This window comes from Crinia signifera, chromosome 7 (genome assembly GCF_055691185.1).
Source record: "Crinia signifera chromosome 7, ASM5569118v1, whole genome shotgun sequence".
Classification (NCBI taxonomy): domain Eukaryota; kingdom Metazoa; phylum Chordata; class Amphibia; order Anura; family Myobatrachidae; genus Crinia; species Crinia signifera.
This window is the reverse complement of record NC_139223.1, coordinates 14,348,052-14,366,303: the sequence shown is the minus strand read 5'-3', so window position 1 is coordinate 14,366,303 and position 18,252 is coordinate 14,348,052.

Here is an 18,252-nt window from a genome sequence, read left to right as displayed (position 1 = left end):
GCTCCTCTTCTCTCCTGTGGGCAGTAGGCTCCGGCTCCCTGCACAGCCCTGCAGCTCGTATTCTTTCATGTGGGCAGCAGGCTCCGGCTTCCTGCTGAGTGCAGCAGCTCATAGTCTCTCCTGTGGGCAGCAGGCTCCATGCACAACTCAGCAGCTCGTCATCTCTCCTGTGGGCGGCAGGCTCCGGCTCCATGCACAGCGCAGCGGCTCCTCTTCTCTCCAGTGGGCGGCAGGCTGCAGCACACATCCTTTGCTCTTCGTCTTCCCCAGCAGCTCCCTGAATGTGGCATCCGCCTGCTCGCACATCTGCTTTTCAGAATCGGTTGTGGTATAGGGTTCCGACAGTCGGGATCCTGACAGTCATTAGCCCGATGTCGGGATCCCGACTGGCCGGACTCAGACAGCAGGTAAATGACTGTCGGGATCCCGACTGTTGGGACCCTGTCTGGCACCCTTCAGAATCACAGTACAGGACACATCAGGGTGTAGTTGGGCGAGAGCAGTGCAAATTAAATGGCGTCTGTTTAACGGGGTGAGGGGTGCTCTTATAATGGAGACAAACTTGTATGACTGGGCAGAGGGCAGGGTAAAACAGGTGGAACAAAATAGGGAATAAAATGGCGCGCAAATAAAATATATGCAATCCGTGATATTAAAAAAAAGGGATAAAATGGGCGTGAGATTAAAAGAGGGGAATAAATGGGCGTGAGATTAAAAGAGGGGAATAAATGGGCGTGATAAATAAGACAACTTCAGCAGATTAGGCGTCTAAAGAAAAAAACATTTGAATAGCAAACTCGACCATTACTTCAAAAGACGTCAGATGCGTGAATTTGAAAGGTGTGATAAATATGACGCCCAAAAGTAAACCTTTGAATACCCCCCATTGAGTGTAAGGCTGGCTGCCAACCATTAATGATTTTAGGTTAAACATGTAGATTAGGGCTGGCCATCAGAATCAGCTTTATTGGCCAGGTATACTTGCGTATACTAGGATTTAGTTCTGGATTGCTGTGCAACAGTCAGGGTAGGAACAATGACAGTACAGATATACAGTATATCACACGTACAGATATCGCTACCTGTTTCCTAGCACGGCGCCCATCGCATCGTATACCATAAGCCTAAATATGGTATGCGATGCGATGAGATGAGCCACCGAGCCCGAAGCGCGGCGAATGCATCGAGCCCCGCAAGGGGCCGCGGAATACATGTAAAGTAATCCGCGTGCGCTCGCCATGCTTCGGGCTCGCCACACTATCTAAAATCAACTCCACGCCGACGTGGATGGTGGGGGTATGAAAAGGTCGGAGGACGCGTACCACTCACCACACTTCGGGTTGGCGTTGATAGTGGGGGTGGTGCGGGGGTGCATTTAACATTGTAAGCACCCATTAGGGTGCTTATACAATTATGCCATAAGATGAAAAAATTGGGCGCCGTGCTAGGAAACAAGTACCCAGATATGCATAGCCTGATGAGGGACACGGACATGGGGAACATATATTTGCAGAGTGGCACAGCACCCAGGCAGACATTCAGTGGCGCCACATGGTGATTGCACCAGACAGATAGGGAACAACTAAAAAAACAGTGACAGTACAGATCTATATTACACGTACATATATGTGTATCCTGAGGGACACGGACATGGGGAACATATATTTGCAGAGTGGCACAGCACCCAGGCAGACATTCAGTGGCGCCACATGGTGATTGCACCAGACAGATAGGGAACAACTAAAAAAACAGTGACAGTACAGATCTATATTACACGTACATATATGTGTATCCTGAGGGACACGGACATGGGGAACATATATTTGCTGAGCTGCACAGCACCCAGGCAGCCATTCAGTGGTGCCACTAGGTCATTGCAACATACTTGCCTACTTTTGAAAACTACTTTCAGGGAGACTATAGTTGGTAGCATAATTTTGCAGCGCACCACATTGAGGGGGTGTGCCATACTCCACCCAAAGCGCGTGTCTAGTTCCATATCTGGAGATTGTGAAAAGAGATTGTGAACGTGGCACCTAGAAGCTTGGGTGTGTACTGCTACATCTGAGAGGAATCTTTTATAATGATTTATATCCAAATGTAGATGAGTTCCAAAGCAGTTAGTAACAGATACTGTACTTGGTAATGTGCTGGGAAATAGCGCTGATGATTCATTGTAAATAAATCTATCTCTCATTCCTTTTTCCCCAAAAATGTAAAAGTTTAATGTGGTCTAGGTCAGTGTTCGCCAACCCGTCGCTCGCGAGCGACGGGTAGCTCACCGGGGGGTTTTAGAGTAGCTCGGGGACTCCCCGCTGCCGCTCGTGTAATGGCGGCGACTGGGCAGGGTGAGCGCAACCGCCTCTATAGCGCCAAGCGGCACAGGCGCATCAGCAACATGCGCCTCGCGGCATCTAGCACAGCAGGAGCACGCATGGGCGGAGTCCTCCTGCCACGCATTGGCCATGTTGGTGTGTGCGGTAACACGGCGGCGTACCGGCGACAGACTACAGAGAGGGACCCTGGAGTGAAGGGAGAGGTTTCCCCAGCAGCGCACGGACCTGAGTGTGAGTTCCCGCCCATCACCGCGCACTGTTTGTCCACGGGTTGCCGCACTTATCGACGCCACAGCCTCTGCTTAACTCGGTTAGGTAATTTTTTTTTTTTTAAACTGTGTGTGCGCAACTGTTTACTACTTGAGGTATAATGGGCATCATGTGTATGGCATATGTTTAATGAGTCATTAAACATATGCCACACAAATAATTCCCATTAAACATATGCCCCACACCTTGATACTCATTAATTAATAATCATCAAGGTGTGTGGGGCATATGCCACACACATGATGCTCATTAATAATGAGCTTCACGCTGTGGGGCATTTGTATAATAGGCATCATGTGTGTGGCATATGCCCCAGATACCTTGATGATTTTTAATTAATGAGCATCAAGGTGTGGGGCATATGTGTAATGGGCATCATTTGTGTGGCATATGTTTAATGAGCATCACAGTGTGTGGCATATGATTAATGGAGCATCACGGTGTGTGGCAGGGACGTGCAGTCAGGGGAGGCAGGGGAGGCAGTGCCTCCCCTGTCATTAATGATTAAAACGATACAAAGAAGATTCTTATGACACATATTCTGTCTCATAAGTATCTTCTTTATATTAATCTAAACATTTTCAATGCCACATAATGTTTCAAGTGATTTCGGAGGCACCGAAATCGATGCCTCCAGCTGTCTATTACAAAATGCTGGGAGCAGAGGGCGTGCAGGGGGCGAGGACAAGAAGATGGCTGTAAAAGCCCATGAAAAACCTATTGGAAGCGGCACCGTGACAGGGACGTGCTTTCAGCCACTATATCAGCACGTCCCTGTCACTGAAACCAATGCGATTGGGCACCGGCAGGACTGACAGTACATCCAACTGTCCAGTGACAGAACTCCAGCTCCCGTCGGACACCCCCCCCCCCCCCACGATCACTGACAGCAGCACACTTAATCCCCGTTCCTAAACCCATGCTGCTGTCATTTAGGTTTTTTACTGCAGCGGGAGTCGGGACTGATAGTGAGGGCAGCTGAGGGAGGACTCCTCCTGCCAGTGACATGTGGTGGTGGCTGTGAGTGTGTCCAGAGAGTCACAGCCACTCACCGCTAATCCCCGCCGACTACCGCCGATGACCCCCCCCCCCCCCCGCCTGCAGCACCGGAAGCCTGAGACTCCTCACAAGTGAGTGAGGTACCCCGGTGTGGCATGCCTGCGGGACCATGACACTGCGCTGCCTAGTTGGAAGACCCGGCGCGGAAAACATCGCCGTGATTAGGGAGATCCAGCGCGGTGATTGGGCAGGAGGCACCTCGCCGGCAAGCTGGACACACGGCTCCAAGATGAAGACATGGAGGCAGATTGAGCAGCAGGCACAAGACGCTGAGCAGGAGAATGGATGAGAAGGCTCCAGATTCCCTGCCACTACCAGAGGTACACTCAGGGAGAAGAGGGTATTAGGAGCCACAAAGTGTCTGTCATGAACCTTCAAACCCTGCTTTGCCATCTCCCCTCACCTCTCCTCCTCTGTTCCCCTGGCGTCTTGTACACCCCCCCACACTCTCTCTCGTCCTCTACCCCCCACTCTCATCCTCTAGACCCGACCACTCTCATCCTCCACCCCCCCTCTCATCCTCTACACCCCCTCTCATCCTCTTCCTCCCTCTTGCCCTCTACCCCCCCACTCTCTCGTCCTCTACCCCCCCACACTCACTTGCCCTCTACACTGCCCCCACACTCTCATCCTCTACCCCCCCTTTCATTCTTTACCCCCCCCCCCACACTCTCTTGCCCTCTACCCCCCACTATCATCCTCTACCCCCCTTTTCATTCTCTACTGCCCTACTCATGTCCTCTCCCCTCCCACTCTCGTCATTTCCCCCCCTAATGGGCACTTTATTGACATTGGGGCAGGGGGTCCCTATCAAGATTTTGCTATGGGGCCCACAGAGTAGTCGTTACGCCCCTGGAAGGAGCCCAGATTAACAATGCCTTGGGGGTCAAAGAAAGGAGTGACTGAAGTTTGGTAGGGGGAATTGGAGGGGGTTAAATGAGCCTGGATGTGGAGGAGCAGTGCTAGTGGGGGCTAGTGGGGTAAACGTTAAGCAGGTTAAAAAACAGTGTTGGGTGGGGGTTGAACATAGGAGTCTTATTGTGGGGTGTAACTTGTAAGGGGCATTTTTGGTGTTTTGGACATAAAATGGTTGTCAGTGGCATAACTGGGTGTGACACAATGTGTAATTGGCATTATGTGTGTGACGTCATGTGTAATGGGCATTATGGTATGTGGCGTCATATGTAATGGGCAATACGGTGTGTGGCGTCATATGTAAAGAGCATTACAGTGTGTGTGTTGTCATGTGTAATGGGCATTACGGTGTGTGTGTTGTCATGTGTAATGGGCATTACGGTGTGTGTGTTGTCATGTGTAATGGGCATTACGGTGTGTGTGTTGTCATATGTAATGGGCATTACGGTGTGTGTGTTGTCATGTGTAATGGGCATTACGATGTGTGGTTTTGGCCGGGTGCCTCACCAGCCACTAACCTCACCGCACGTCACTGGTGTGTGGCATATGTATAATGGAGCATCACTGTGTGTGGCATATGTATAATGGAGCATCACTGTGTGTGGCATATGTATAATAGGCATCACGGTGTGGTATATGTATAATGGTGCATCACGGTGTGTGGTATATGTATAATGGGCATCACGGTGTTGTCACAAACCGCAGATCCCACCATCGGAAACATCGCTCATTACCATCTCGATGGTCTGTACTGCGTGAGAGGCCTGTCATCCGCATGGCTTCTGATGTGTGGCGCGATGTCCCCTGTGTCCCCGCGGCCCGTTGCCATGGTTCCCTGCCAAGCGCACGCCGTTCCCGGGCAGCATGGGTGCCGCCATGACACTCTCAGGTCAGCTGATTCCCCAGACCAATCCCCGCTGCTCATCCACGTCACCTCTGACCCACACACCTGTACCTGGATCAAGGTGTGTGCTCCTTTCTCCAGCATTGATTGGTGCTGCAGCCGGCAGCCAATCACAGACAAGCAAGGGGGATAAAGCCGGTCTGCGGCCTTCCTTCCTTGTCTTGAACAATTGCTTACCTGCTCTCAGTATTCTCCTGTGACAGAGAAGTTCCCAAGACTCCGAGATCTCCAGGCTCCCCTGTATTTCTCTCCAGCGTTATCTGCACCCGCTATACCTACCTGGGTTATCCATCTCCAGAAGACTCCTGCCTTTCCACCTCTGCAGTCGAGTACAGGTGCCTCGCCATTACCACCATTGGCTTCCAAGCCTTTCAGCGACATTCTCCATCTTGTCCTGAACTAGCGACTGGCTCCGTCGACACCAGCGTCGACATTCAGCTGCTGTGCTCTATAGAGACTTTACCAACTACGTCCTATTGCTCCAGCATATACCTGAGCCACCCACCAGCCGTCGGCACCATTGTCGGCACTGCAGTCTACCTCAGTTGTCGACATCCTGTGCAATCCTCCGCAGGTTCCAGATTGCCTTTTCTTCCGCATTATTACCTCCAGTATCATCTCCCTTGCCTGCGTCCAGAGGACCAGGGCAGGGGGCCGCGACCTGCCTGTCAGACGCAGCTAAGTCCAAAGTTCCTTGCGGGGCTCCCTGGTGAATACCGCTGGCAGGTTAGACTCCGCGCCCCTGTTCCTGGTCTCCGTCAACTCTCTGGTTCGCTGTGCCCTGATCTCCCCGTGTATGTCCTACATCAAACCTTCTGCCTTTGGCTCTCCAGCGCCCTCCACTGGTCCACCACGGTCACAGCCGGGAACACAGAACCCGCCTGCGCTGACAGTTTGTTCAAGACCGATGGACTCGGCTCAAGACCCCAGTGTGGGACCAGCGGTCATTCAAAATGTTACCGCCCGAATAGAGACTCAAGAAGCCACGCAGCAGCGAGTGATAAAATTCCTTCAAGAAGTATCCAATCGCTTGGACACATTGCAGCAGTCACTGCCGACTCCTGTGTCAACTGCCCAGGGGAATCTATCTCCACCCGCTGCTTTACCTTCTCGTCTCCTGCTACCAGTTCCCAGCAAATATGACGGCGATCCAAAACTCTGCCGGGGGTTTATCAACCAGTGTCAGATCCAGTTTGAACTTCTTCCACACAATTTCCCTACCGCCAGAATTAAGATAGCCTACATGGTTTCTTTGCTAACTGGCTCCGCCCTCAATTGGGTATCACCGTTATGGGAGAGATCTGATCCCCTGTTGTCAGACTATGGCAAATTCTTACAGACTTTCCACCGTATATTTGATGTACCTGGACGCTCTACTTCAGCATCCACAGATTTACTACGGGTCAAACAAGGGTCCCGATCCATGGGACAATATGTGATCCAGTTCCAGACTTTGGCCTCTGAGTTACAATGGAATAACGAAGCCCTGACAGCCGCGTTCTGGCTAGGGGTATCAGACCGCATTAAAGACGAACTGGCCACCCGCGATCTTCCTGATTCCTTGGAAGACTTAGGGCCTTATTTTGGTTCATTCTTTCTGACAAAATCCTTCTTAGATGGGCAAAACTATGTGCACTGCAGGTGGGGCAGGTGTTACTTGTGCAGAGAGAATTAGATTTGGGTGGGGTTTTACTTCAAAGTGAGATCTATATTGCAGTGTAAAAATAAAGCAGTCAGTATTTTCCCTGCACAGAAACAAAATTACTCACCCAAATCTAATTCTCTCTGCACATGTTACATCTGCCCCCCCCCCCCCCCCCCCTGCAGTGCACATGGTTTTGTCCATCTAAGAAGGATTTTGTCAGAAAGAATGAACCAAAATAAGGCCCTTAATCTCCTTGTGTGTAAAGATTGATCTCCGTCTCAGAGAAAGAGGTCTAGAGAAACAAAAGAAGTTAATTCCCAAGTTTACTCCTCGAGTACGCTCAGAGTCCCCTGCGAGTGAAGAACCAATGCAAATAGGTAGATCACGCCTGACTCCTGAGGAACGTTCCCGTCGACAGCGCAACAAACTCTGCATTTACTGTGCTGCTCCCAGTCACTTCATCAATGATTGTCCCGAGCGGTCGGGAAACTCCAGGGCCTAACCTGTAACGGAGGAGTTAGGTTAGGTCATGTCTCAAAGTCTCCTCCCTGTACTGACTTTACCCTTCCAGTGTCCTTAGAGACCCCTGCTGGACTCAGATCAAGCTCCGCTTTGGTCGACTCCGGGTCGGCAGGAAATTTCATTTCTCAACATCTTGTTATCAAGTTACAAATTCCCGTGATGCCTCTACATCCTCATCTCATTGTCACAGCAGTGGATGGCAGTAAAATTCCGGGCAGTGAGGTACGTGCCTGTACCGAACCGGTTCTGCTGAAAGTGGGCACATTACATCAAGAGCACATTACATTTTTTGTCAATCCTAAAGCGTCTTATGATATTGTATTAGGTCTTCCCTGGCTCAGGCTCCACAACCCCACCATCAACTGGTCGCTTTTACAATTGGAGCAATGGAGTCATCATTGTCATCAGCATTGCATTAACCCTGTGATACCTGTGCGCTCTGCCGTGGCCACCTCTGTGCCTGGTCTCCCCGAAGTTTACAGAGACTTTGCTGATGTGTTCTGTGAACAATCAGCCGACACACTGCCGCCCCACCGTCAGTGGGATTGTCCAATTGACCTCCTCCCTGGAAAGACTCCTCCCAAGGGACGTACATACCCCCTATCGGTCCCTGAGACTCAAGCCATGTCTACATATATTCGTGAGAACTTACAGAAAGGCTTCATCAGGCCCTCAAAGTCCCCAGCGGGCGCAGGATTCTTTTTTGTAAAAAAAAAGGATGGTGGTCTGCGACCTTGTATTGATTACAGAGGGTTAAATAACATCACAGTCAAAAACAGCTATCCGCTCCCCTTGATTACAGAATTATTCGATCGAGTGAAAGGTGCCACCGTCTTCACCAAGCTGGACCTCGGTGGGGCATACAACTTGATACGTATCCGCAAGGGTGATGAGTGGAAGACTGCATTCAATACGAGGGATGGTCACTACGAGTATTAAGGGATGCCCTTCGGCCTCTGCAATGCCCCAGCTGTCTTTCAACAATTCGTTAATGAGGTCTTCCGGGACATGCTGTACGTCTGTCTTGTGGTCTATTTGGATGACATTCTAATATTCTCCAGAGATTTACATTCACACCATTCCCAAGTCAAAGAGGTCCTCCTCCGTCTCAGAAAAAATCGACTCTACGGCAAGATTTCCAAATGCACATTTGAGGTACCCTCTGTCCCATTTCTAGGATACCTAATTTCCGGGTCACAATTGAGCATGGACCCCGAGAAATTGGAAGCCATCACTGGGTGGTCTCAACCCACTACATTGAAAGCCGTACAACGCTTTATTGGCTTCGCCAACTATTACCGAAAATTCATCCGGGGTTTCTCCACTCTGATTGCTCCTATTACGGCTCTCACCCGCAAGGGTAGCAACCCGTCTGTCTGGTCCCCAGAGGCCTTGTCGGCATTCCAGTTGCTGAAACAGTCATTCATCTCTGCACCCATCCTGTCCCAGCCTGATATGGAACGACCTTTTTCCCTAGAAGTCGATGCCTCTAACATAGGGGTAGGTGCAGTACTGTCTCAGACATCCGAGGATGGGAAACAGCATCCCTGTGGTTTTTTCTCACGCAAATTCTTACCAGCAGAGAGAAATTATTCCATAGGCGACCAGGAGTTACTGGCTATTAAATTAGCACTCGAAGAATGGAGGTATCTCCTGGAAGGTGCCAAGTTTCCAGTCAACATATACACTGATCATAAAAATCTCCTGTACTTGCAGTCGGCTCAGTGTATGAATCCTCGTCAGGCCCGGTGGTCTTTATTCTTTTCCAGATTTTCTTTCAAGATCTTGTAGTCCTGGTTCTCAAAATGTAAAGGCCGATGCCTTATCTCGCTCCATGGAAGAGGACCCCCTAGTACCCGAGAATCATCCCATCATTGACCCCATCGCATTTGCTCCTACGCAACTTTCTCCGGCACCTCCTCCTGGCAAAACTCTTGTACCCCCTGAGCTTCGCCAAAGACTGCTGTCCTGGGCTCACAAGTCCTTATTCTCCGGACACCCTGGCGTCCAGGGCACTTTTGAAATCCTCCAACGTTCTTACTGGTGGCCCCAGATGAGAAAAGACGTCAAAGACTTTGTGGCATCGTGTACTGTCTGTACCCAGCATAAAACCCCTCGTCAAATTCCTGCTGGGAAACTTTGCCCCTTATCTATCCCAACGCGTCCATGGACGCACATTTCAATGGACTTCATCACAGAGTTACCCAAGTCCCAAGAATACAACACCGTCTGAGTGGTAGTTGACTGTTTTTCGAAGATGGCCCGATTCATACCCCTCTCCGGGTTACCCTCCGCTCCTAGTTTGGCGCGGTTATTCGTGCAGCACATCTTCAAAAGCCATGGCCTGCCTACAGAAATCGTCTCTGACCGAGGAGTGCAATTTGTGGCACGCTTTTGGAAAGCCCTGTCTTCAGCCCTTCAAATTAAACTGAAGTTTTCATCTGCTTATCATCCGCAGTCCAATGGCCAGACAGAAAGAGTCAATCAGGACCTCGAGACATTCCTACGGCTGTACATCTCATCTTCCCAAGATGATTGGGCCAAGCTACTCCATTGGGCTGAGTTTGCCCATAACTACAGGTACCATTCATCCACATGTCACTCCCCCTTCTTCATTGTTTATGGCCAACATCCCAGGCCACCCACCTTCGAGGCATTAGCAACCATCGAAGTGCCAGCAGCTACCGCAGCCCTGAGACACTTTTCACAGATTTGGAAAAAAGTGCACTTCAATCTGAAAAAAGCTTCGGTTCGTTACAAGTTCTTTGCAGATCGTAAGAGGCGTGCAGTACCAGAATTCCGTCCTGGTGACAAAGTATGGCTTTCTACCCGAAACCTACGACTGAGGGTCCCCTCGATGAAATTTGCACCCCGATTCATAGGTCCATATATTGTCGAACAGAAGATCAACCCGGTAGCATACAAAATAAAATTACCCAAGTCTTTGCGCATTCCCAACTCCTTTCATATCTCTTTGCTACGACCTCTAATTCTTAATCGCTTCCAGTCCTCGTCCCCGGTATCACCACAAGTCAGAACTGAGCGAGGAGTTGAATTTGAGATAAAAAAGATCGTGGATTCTCGCCATCGTTATGGACGCCTTCAGTATCTCATTGACTGGAAGGGATATGGTCCTGAGGAGAGAAGTTGGACTAATGCTGAAGACGTTCATGCTCCTCGTCTAAGAGAAAAGTTCCATCAGGAACATCCTTCCAAGCCCAAAGGGTGTTCGGTGCCCACCCTAAAAGGAGGGGGTACTGTCACAAACCGCAGATCCCACCATCGGAAACATCGCTCATTACCATCTCGATGGTCTGTACTGCGTGAGAGGCCTGTCATCCGCATGGCTTCTGATGTGTGGCGCGATGTCCCCTGTGTCCCCGCGGCCCATTGCCATGGTTCCCTGCCAAGCGCACGCCGTTCCCGGGCAGCATGGGTGCCGCCATGACACTCTCAGGTCAGCTGATTCCCCAGACCAATCCCCGCTGCTCATCCACGTCACCTCTGACCCACACACCTGTACCTGGATCAAGGTGTGTGCTCCTTTCTCCAGCATTGATTGGTGCTGCAGCCGGCAGCCAATCACAGACAAGCAAGGGGGATAAAGCCGGTCTGCGGCCTTCCTTCCTTGTCTTGAACAATTGCTTACCTGCTCTCAGTATTCTCCTGTGACAGAGAAGTTCCCAAGACTCCGAGATCTCCAGGCTCCCCTGTGTTTCTCTCCAGCGTTATCTGCACCCGCTATACCTACCTGGGTTATCCGTCTCCAGAAGACTCCTGCCTTTCCACCTCTGCAGTCGAGTACAGGTGCCTCGCCATTACCACCATTGGCTTCCAAGCCTTTCAGCGACATTCTCCATCTTGTCCTGAACTAGCGACTGGCTCCGTCGACACCAGCGTCGACATTCAGCTGCTGTGCTCTATAGAGACTTTACCAACTACGTCCTATTGCTCCAGCATATACCTGAGCCACCCACCAGCCGTCGGCACCATTGTCGGCACCGCAGTCTACCTCAGTTGTCGACATCCTGTGCAATCCTCCGCAGGTTCCAGATTGCCTTTTCTTCCGCATTATTACCTCCAGTATCATCTCCCTTGCCTGCGTCCAGAGGACCAGGGCAGGGGGCTGCGACCTGCCTGTCAGACGCAGCTAAGTCCAAAGTTCCTTGCGGGGCTCCCTGGTGAATACCGCTGGCAGGTTAGACTCCGCGCCCCTGTTCCTGGTCTCCGTCAACTCTCTGGTTCGCTGTGCCCTGATCTCCCCGTGTATGTCCTACATCAAACCTTCTGCCTTTGGCTCTCCAGCGCCCTCCACTGGTCCACCACGGTCACAGCCGGGAACACAGAACCCGCCTGCGCTGACAGGTGTGTGGCATATGTATAATAGGCATCACTGTGTGGTATATGTATAATGGAGCATCACGGTGTGGTATATGTATAATGGAGCATCACGGTGTGTGGTATATGTATAATGGTGCATCACGGTGTGTGGCATATGATTAATGGAGCATCACAGTGTGTGGGGCATATGATTAATGGAGCATCACGGTGTGGCATATGTATAATGGAGCATCACGGTGTGGGGCATTTGTATAACGGAGTATCACTTTTTTGGGCATATGTATAATGGGCATTGAGTGTGTGGCATATGTATAATGGAGCATCACGGTGTGGGGCATTTGTATAACGGAGTATCACGTTGTTGGGCATATGTATAATGGGCATTGAGTGTGTGGCATATGTATAATGGAGCATCACGCTGTGGGGCATTTGTATAATGGAGCATCACGGTGCGGGGCATATTTATAATGGGTATCACGGACTGCACTATTGGGGTCATGTGTATCTGGCACTGCACTATTGAGGGCATATGTGTATCACACCCACATTTTCCATGGCCGCACCCCATGTGGCTACAGCTCTTAGAGAGCTGACCATGCCCCCATAGCGGAAAAAATGGGGGATGTAGCCTCGCACGAATTCCACGGTAGTAGCTGAACCCTCTAATTTTTGGTGCGCAGATGTCTCTTCTCCTCTACCTACAGTGTTGGGATGTATGTTTGTGACATATTGGCCATTGCAGTGTGTTTTTTTTTATATTATGCAGATTTTTTAACATTTTTTACTTTAGTAGCTCTTCGGGCGGTTTATTTTGTCGCGACCCGACCCAAAATAGGTTGGAGACCACTGGTCTAGGTGACATGAGGGAGATTGCTAGACTAATGAGGGAGAGAGGGAGATTGCTGCTATGTCAGGGAGTCTCCTGCAGAATGCAGGAGGGGAGGTAACTATGATGTAACAGTGTAATGTGGGCTAGGTGACATGAGGAAGATTGCTAGACTAATGAGGGAGAGAGGGAGATTGCTGCTATGTCAGGGAGTCTCCTCATGATTGCCTACCTGACCCTCTCTTTCAGGGAGAAAATGCTCTGTTCCTGGGCTTCCCTGGTAATGTAGGATTGCCATCACCTGTGGTGACACCTTTCTTATCAATTACCTAGCTCCCCACAGGTGCTGGCAATCATACATTACCAGGGAAGATAAGGAACAGAGCATTTTCTCCCTGAAGGAGAGGGTCAGGTAGGCAACCATGAGTCTCCTACAGAATGTAGGAGGGGAGGTAACTAGGTTTACAGTACAGACATGGAACACTACAGGGGAGACACAGGGTACATATTTTAGGCTGGGTGGCACAGATCCTAGGCAACCATCAGAGGCGCCATCTTGACTTCGTCACTCACAGGGCTAGAGTGAAAGGGCTCAAATAGGCCAGCATGGAAGGGTCCAGAAGCTGTCTTCTGTGGGGCTGGGGGCCAGCATGTCAGGGCCCTGATGAAGCTGCGGCTGGAGGGAGAGCCAGCGTGGGACTGGGGGGGGGGGGAGAGAGAGTCAGTCACAGATTTCCATTCAGATGTTTAGTCTAAGGCTAGATGGTTTACAGGCAGACATGGCCATCAGTGGTTTCCAGTCAGACGCGTAGTGTAGACATGGACGTCAATGATTTTTCTCCAATGGTTGCTGAATGTGCCATTAATCCAATGGTTATCCACCAGGAAATAGGGCACTGGGCCTATCCCTATCAGCTGGAGCCAGGAAAACGTCTTTGAAAGTCTACGCAGCCTGGACACGCCTCCAAAACAAGACAACACACCTGTTTTGTACAACGGTCCCTTTTCCCACTCCTGCCCGCCCCCCTAACGGCCACAATGCGTTGCTCTTGCTGCAGCTGTGGGGTACTGAGAGCTAGGTCGCAAATCAGGGTTTGCACATTGGTGGTGTCATCGATAAGCACACACAGATCAGAAAACATTCCCCTGCCAGCCTCGGAGACATCATTACCTCTGTGCCAGCGTGCATATTGTACCAGAGGCAGGAGACCCGCTGTGGGCAGGACAGGCAGATTTATGGGAGAAGATCTCAGCACACTGTAAGTTCTCAGTAACATGATGCACGCTCTGCCCAGGCAGCATGGCATGTTTACACTGTGCACCAGCACATGCTTCGCATTCCTTGGCACATGCACTCCATGGGAGCTATGACCTCTAGTGGCGGTATTAGGAACAGTCACCGCTGGTAACAAGACATGCTTAGGTTTATTAACCCCTTCAGTGGTGTTTTTTTTATTGGAGCGCTCCCCACTGGGTGAGTTTTTTATGGTGAGCGCTCCCTTAAAAAACCCACCACTGCCTCCCTGGGTCCAGGCAGCGTAGCTAAACTGTCAATCAGCCGGCGAGGCGGAGGGGAGCGAGGCGGAGGGGAGTGAGCTGTGCAGCGCTGAAGCTGCCCGAGTTCAGCGATGAACTCAGCAGCACTGCCCGGTGCTAATCACTGGCAATCTGAGAATTTTCCGGGCTTGCCAGCCTGGGCATTAAGGCATAATCTCGGGATTACCAGTGAAGGGGTTAAGAGGGGATGTTGCTATGGGCAACCATTCAGAATCTACTATGTTCCCGCTAGGCTACTTCCCCGGCAGTGCAGAGCCTTCGATGCGGCTGGGCCCGCCCCCTTCAATGAGGATGCTGGCCGGGCCCGGCCCTTTTCTTGACGACGGCACACGGGCACGCCCCTTTTGTGACATCAGCGGCCCGGGACCGCCCAGAACAGTGACGTCGGCAGGCCCGGTCCGCCCCCTTGACGATGCCCCCATGCAGCGGCGCCCTGCCCGCCCCGGTTCCTAGAAGGAACACTATACTACTTACTCACCTTGCGATCCCGATGCGCGCTCTCGGGACAACACAAATCGAAACCCAGATAGACAGGGCAGCAATGACTATATAGTGTAGATGTGCACTATATCGTCCAAATCAATGACCGATCTGATCACATTGGGATCGAATAGCAAACCAAATCGACCGTGTGTACACACCATTAGTAGTGTTCCTTCTAGGAACCAGGGCAGGCAAGGCACGCCGCTGCATGGGAGCAGCGAAAGTCCCAGGCCGCCAACGTCACAAAAGGGGTGCTGTCTCGAAAAGGGGCAGGCCCAGCCACCGTCATGAAAAGGGGCGGGCCTGGCCGCCACTGTCACTGAAGGGGGCAGGCCCCGCCCCTCCAAAGCCTCTGCACTGCCGGGGCATCGCCATCTATGGCGGCGTCACACCGGGCAGGGTCGGGGGCAGGCTCTTTTAGCGGGGCGCTGCTAGAGGGGCAGGGTGCGTTTTGCCCTTTAAAAATCGGACAGGGCGCAGTGTCCCACTAAAACAGCGAACACTACATCAGTATTTACCCCGCTGCTGTTTCTGTATTACACACACACACACACCTGTGATTGCTTATCCCCAGTTCAGATCAGATCCCGTGTGATGGATTGACCATCTCATCCACTAATAGTCACACGTGTCTAGTTATGTAGACACCTACAAATGGTTAATATGAACAGGAGAAAAGAAAAGAAAGAAATCAGCTTTAAATGGGGCGCACTCCTCACCCAAGATGTCTTGATTAAAGACTTTTATAAAAACGTACCTACTGTTAGGTGTATATTTTATTAGTGTGTATTAACACGTTGACCTATCAGGCCATCCTTTATATTTTTTTGGTTTTCAATTTTATTAATTGTATTCAACCTTTATATAATATTCCCTTTACAAGGGATAACACTCAAATTTATGGTGCGGGTCTTCCAAACCCTTTCTACCTACAAATGGTTGGCAGCATCTAGATCAGGGGTTCTCAACCTCGGTCCCCAGGACCCCCACACAGTGCACGTTTTCCAGGTCTCCTGGCAGGTGCACAGGTGCCCTCCTTATTTACGGTCACATTTTAAATGATCCACAGATGGGGCTAATTATTTCACCTGTGCACCTGCTGGGAGACCTGGAAAACATGCACTGTTGGGGGCTCTGAGGACAAAGGTTGAGAATCACTGGTCTAGATACGTCATTAATGCAAGCAAAAAGTTGTTGACGGGAACGTGGTTGACAGTGACAAGGTCAACATGAGTTTTTCATGATTTTTTTGTTTTAACCAACTTGTCCGTACTCGCCCGTCCCAGTGGCCAGAGGGAGAATAAAGTCACGCACAGCAAGTGCCCAAGTGGACCTAGCCCCCCCAAAAACAACGGGAAATTGCGCAAGTTGTCTGTACGAAGGCGGTCAGCAAAGGCTAGTCTTCACTGCCCGCTCACTGGGGGAGGGTTTTGGAGCTGTCAGCGTCCTCCTTGTGCCCACGGCCATCGCAGCACCAAGTAAGCCTGGACTCACTCTCTGCGATCGTGAGGGTGGGTGGGGGGGTTGGGGCAATCGATGGCGATTTTCCCTGTGTGCATAGCTGCGAATGTGTTCACAGGGGGGGACATTATCTGCTCGTTGGGCTCTGAACACTCGCAGCCCAGCAGCAGGTCTGAATTGGGCCCCTAGTCGTGCAAAGGCAAAAGTTAGGAGTAGGATACAAACTGCTTTTGTGCAGGGGAACCTATTGTATGGTTATACCAATGCACAAATGTAATAGTTCCGATAACGGAGGGGGGGTATTCAGGGCTGAATGATTATACAACTGGACAGCCACACGCGCGCACAAGACCAAACAGCGGCAAATATCGGCGATGACTTTTTCCGCAGTCTCCTTACAACCTGACTGACAGGAAGCCGCCGTTCGGGTACCGTAACCGGATGTTTTTGGGGAGTGTATAAAGCAGACATGGCCGGGCGTTTTGGTGGAGGGTCTGACGTCGGCTCCGGCCTCGAGCAGCCGGTCATCCGCAAACTTGCACGGGGCTGCGCCTATGTGATTGCAGTCCTAAGCAAATTCACACAGCAGCGAACGGGTCTGAATTAGGCACAGGTGACGATGGCTTTCTGTAGGCACCATAGTAAATATATTTCAAGTTATTTAAGGCAAATGTAACACTGTAATTGTGCTACCGGAACCGCCAACGCCACAGATCCCTACACAAATTATATTCAGAACATTTTTTCCGCATGTGAGTCTGTGTGTGCGAAAGGATCCTGGCCCATATGATGTTCTTAGGAACCCAGACAGCAATATGCAGATTATGGACCTGTATTTCCAGCACTAGAATGGCCTAGCTGTCTGCTGCCATCTTGTGGCAGGTCAGAGTAATACAAGACTCCTAGCTTCACTTCTACCCAGGTGGGAGCTACAGAACTAACAGACACATTCAGTACATGCCATTGCACACAGAACACGTAGAGGCTGCACGTGACCCCATGCAGAGCCCGAGGGGGCATTTCAGCTTTTAGCGTGTGAATACCAGTTAATACTGTATGATCCGAAGCTTTATGCAGACAGGGTGTACTAGAAGCAGAGGGGCATGGGGTGACATGCATTGCATCGAGCACTGAAGGGTGACAGGGCTTACGTCGACAATGGCATGGTTGACAGTCAAAAGGTTGACATAAGTTTTTGAAGTTTGTCTAGATTTTCAACACAGTTGACATGGACACCTTCAAAGTTTACCGCTGCACTCGCCATGCTTCGGGCACGGTACTAAGCTGCGCTCGGCCCACAATTCTTCCTCCACGCCGCAGTGAATGGCAAGGCATAAAATACCACCTGTCGGCTCAAAAAAACGTGAAAAGCTCAGGTCTACCTTGCCAATCTACTGCTTGTGTCCACCTTCCAGCCATGTCAACCTATTTCAGGTGTCAAGGACACAGTACACAGTTCAGTCACACAGGATTACATATACAGTTGTTGGTAGTATTAGGTGGCCCCCTGTCTTGTTATATTCAATAGTATTGAGTAGAGGTGTGCGACCACTGACACATATAGGATAATCATTACATCGATTACTATGCACCTCAGATTGGTATAAGGAATCATACTCTAATCCAGGCATTTCCAACCCTGCTCCTCAAGTACCCCCACCAGTGCACGTTTTCCAGGTCTCCACACAGAATCCCAAGTGACATAATTAGCTCCACCTGTGGATCTTTTACAATGTGCCTGAATAATGAGTGCACCTGCCGGGTGACCTGGAAAACGTGCACTGTTGAGGACTTGAGGACGAGGGTTGGGAACCACTGCTCTAATCAATGTGTCTACATAACCCTTGCCTCATTCCTATACACTGAAGAGGTCTATAACACTTTGGGATCAGCAGCAGAAGTGGCAACATACTAACCATCAGACAACACTGTA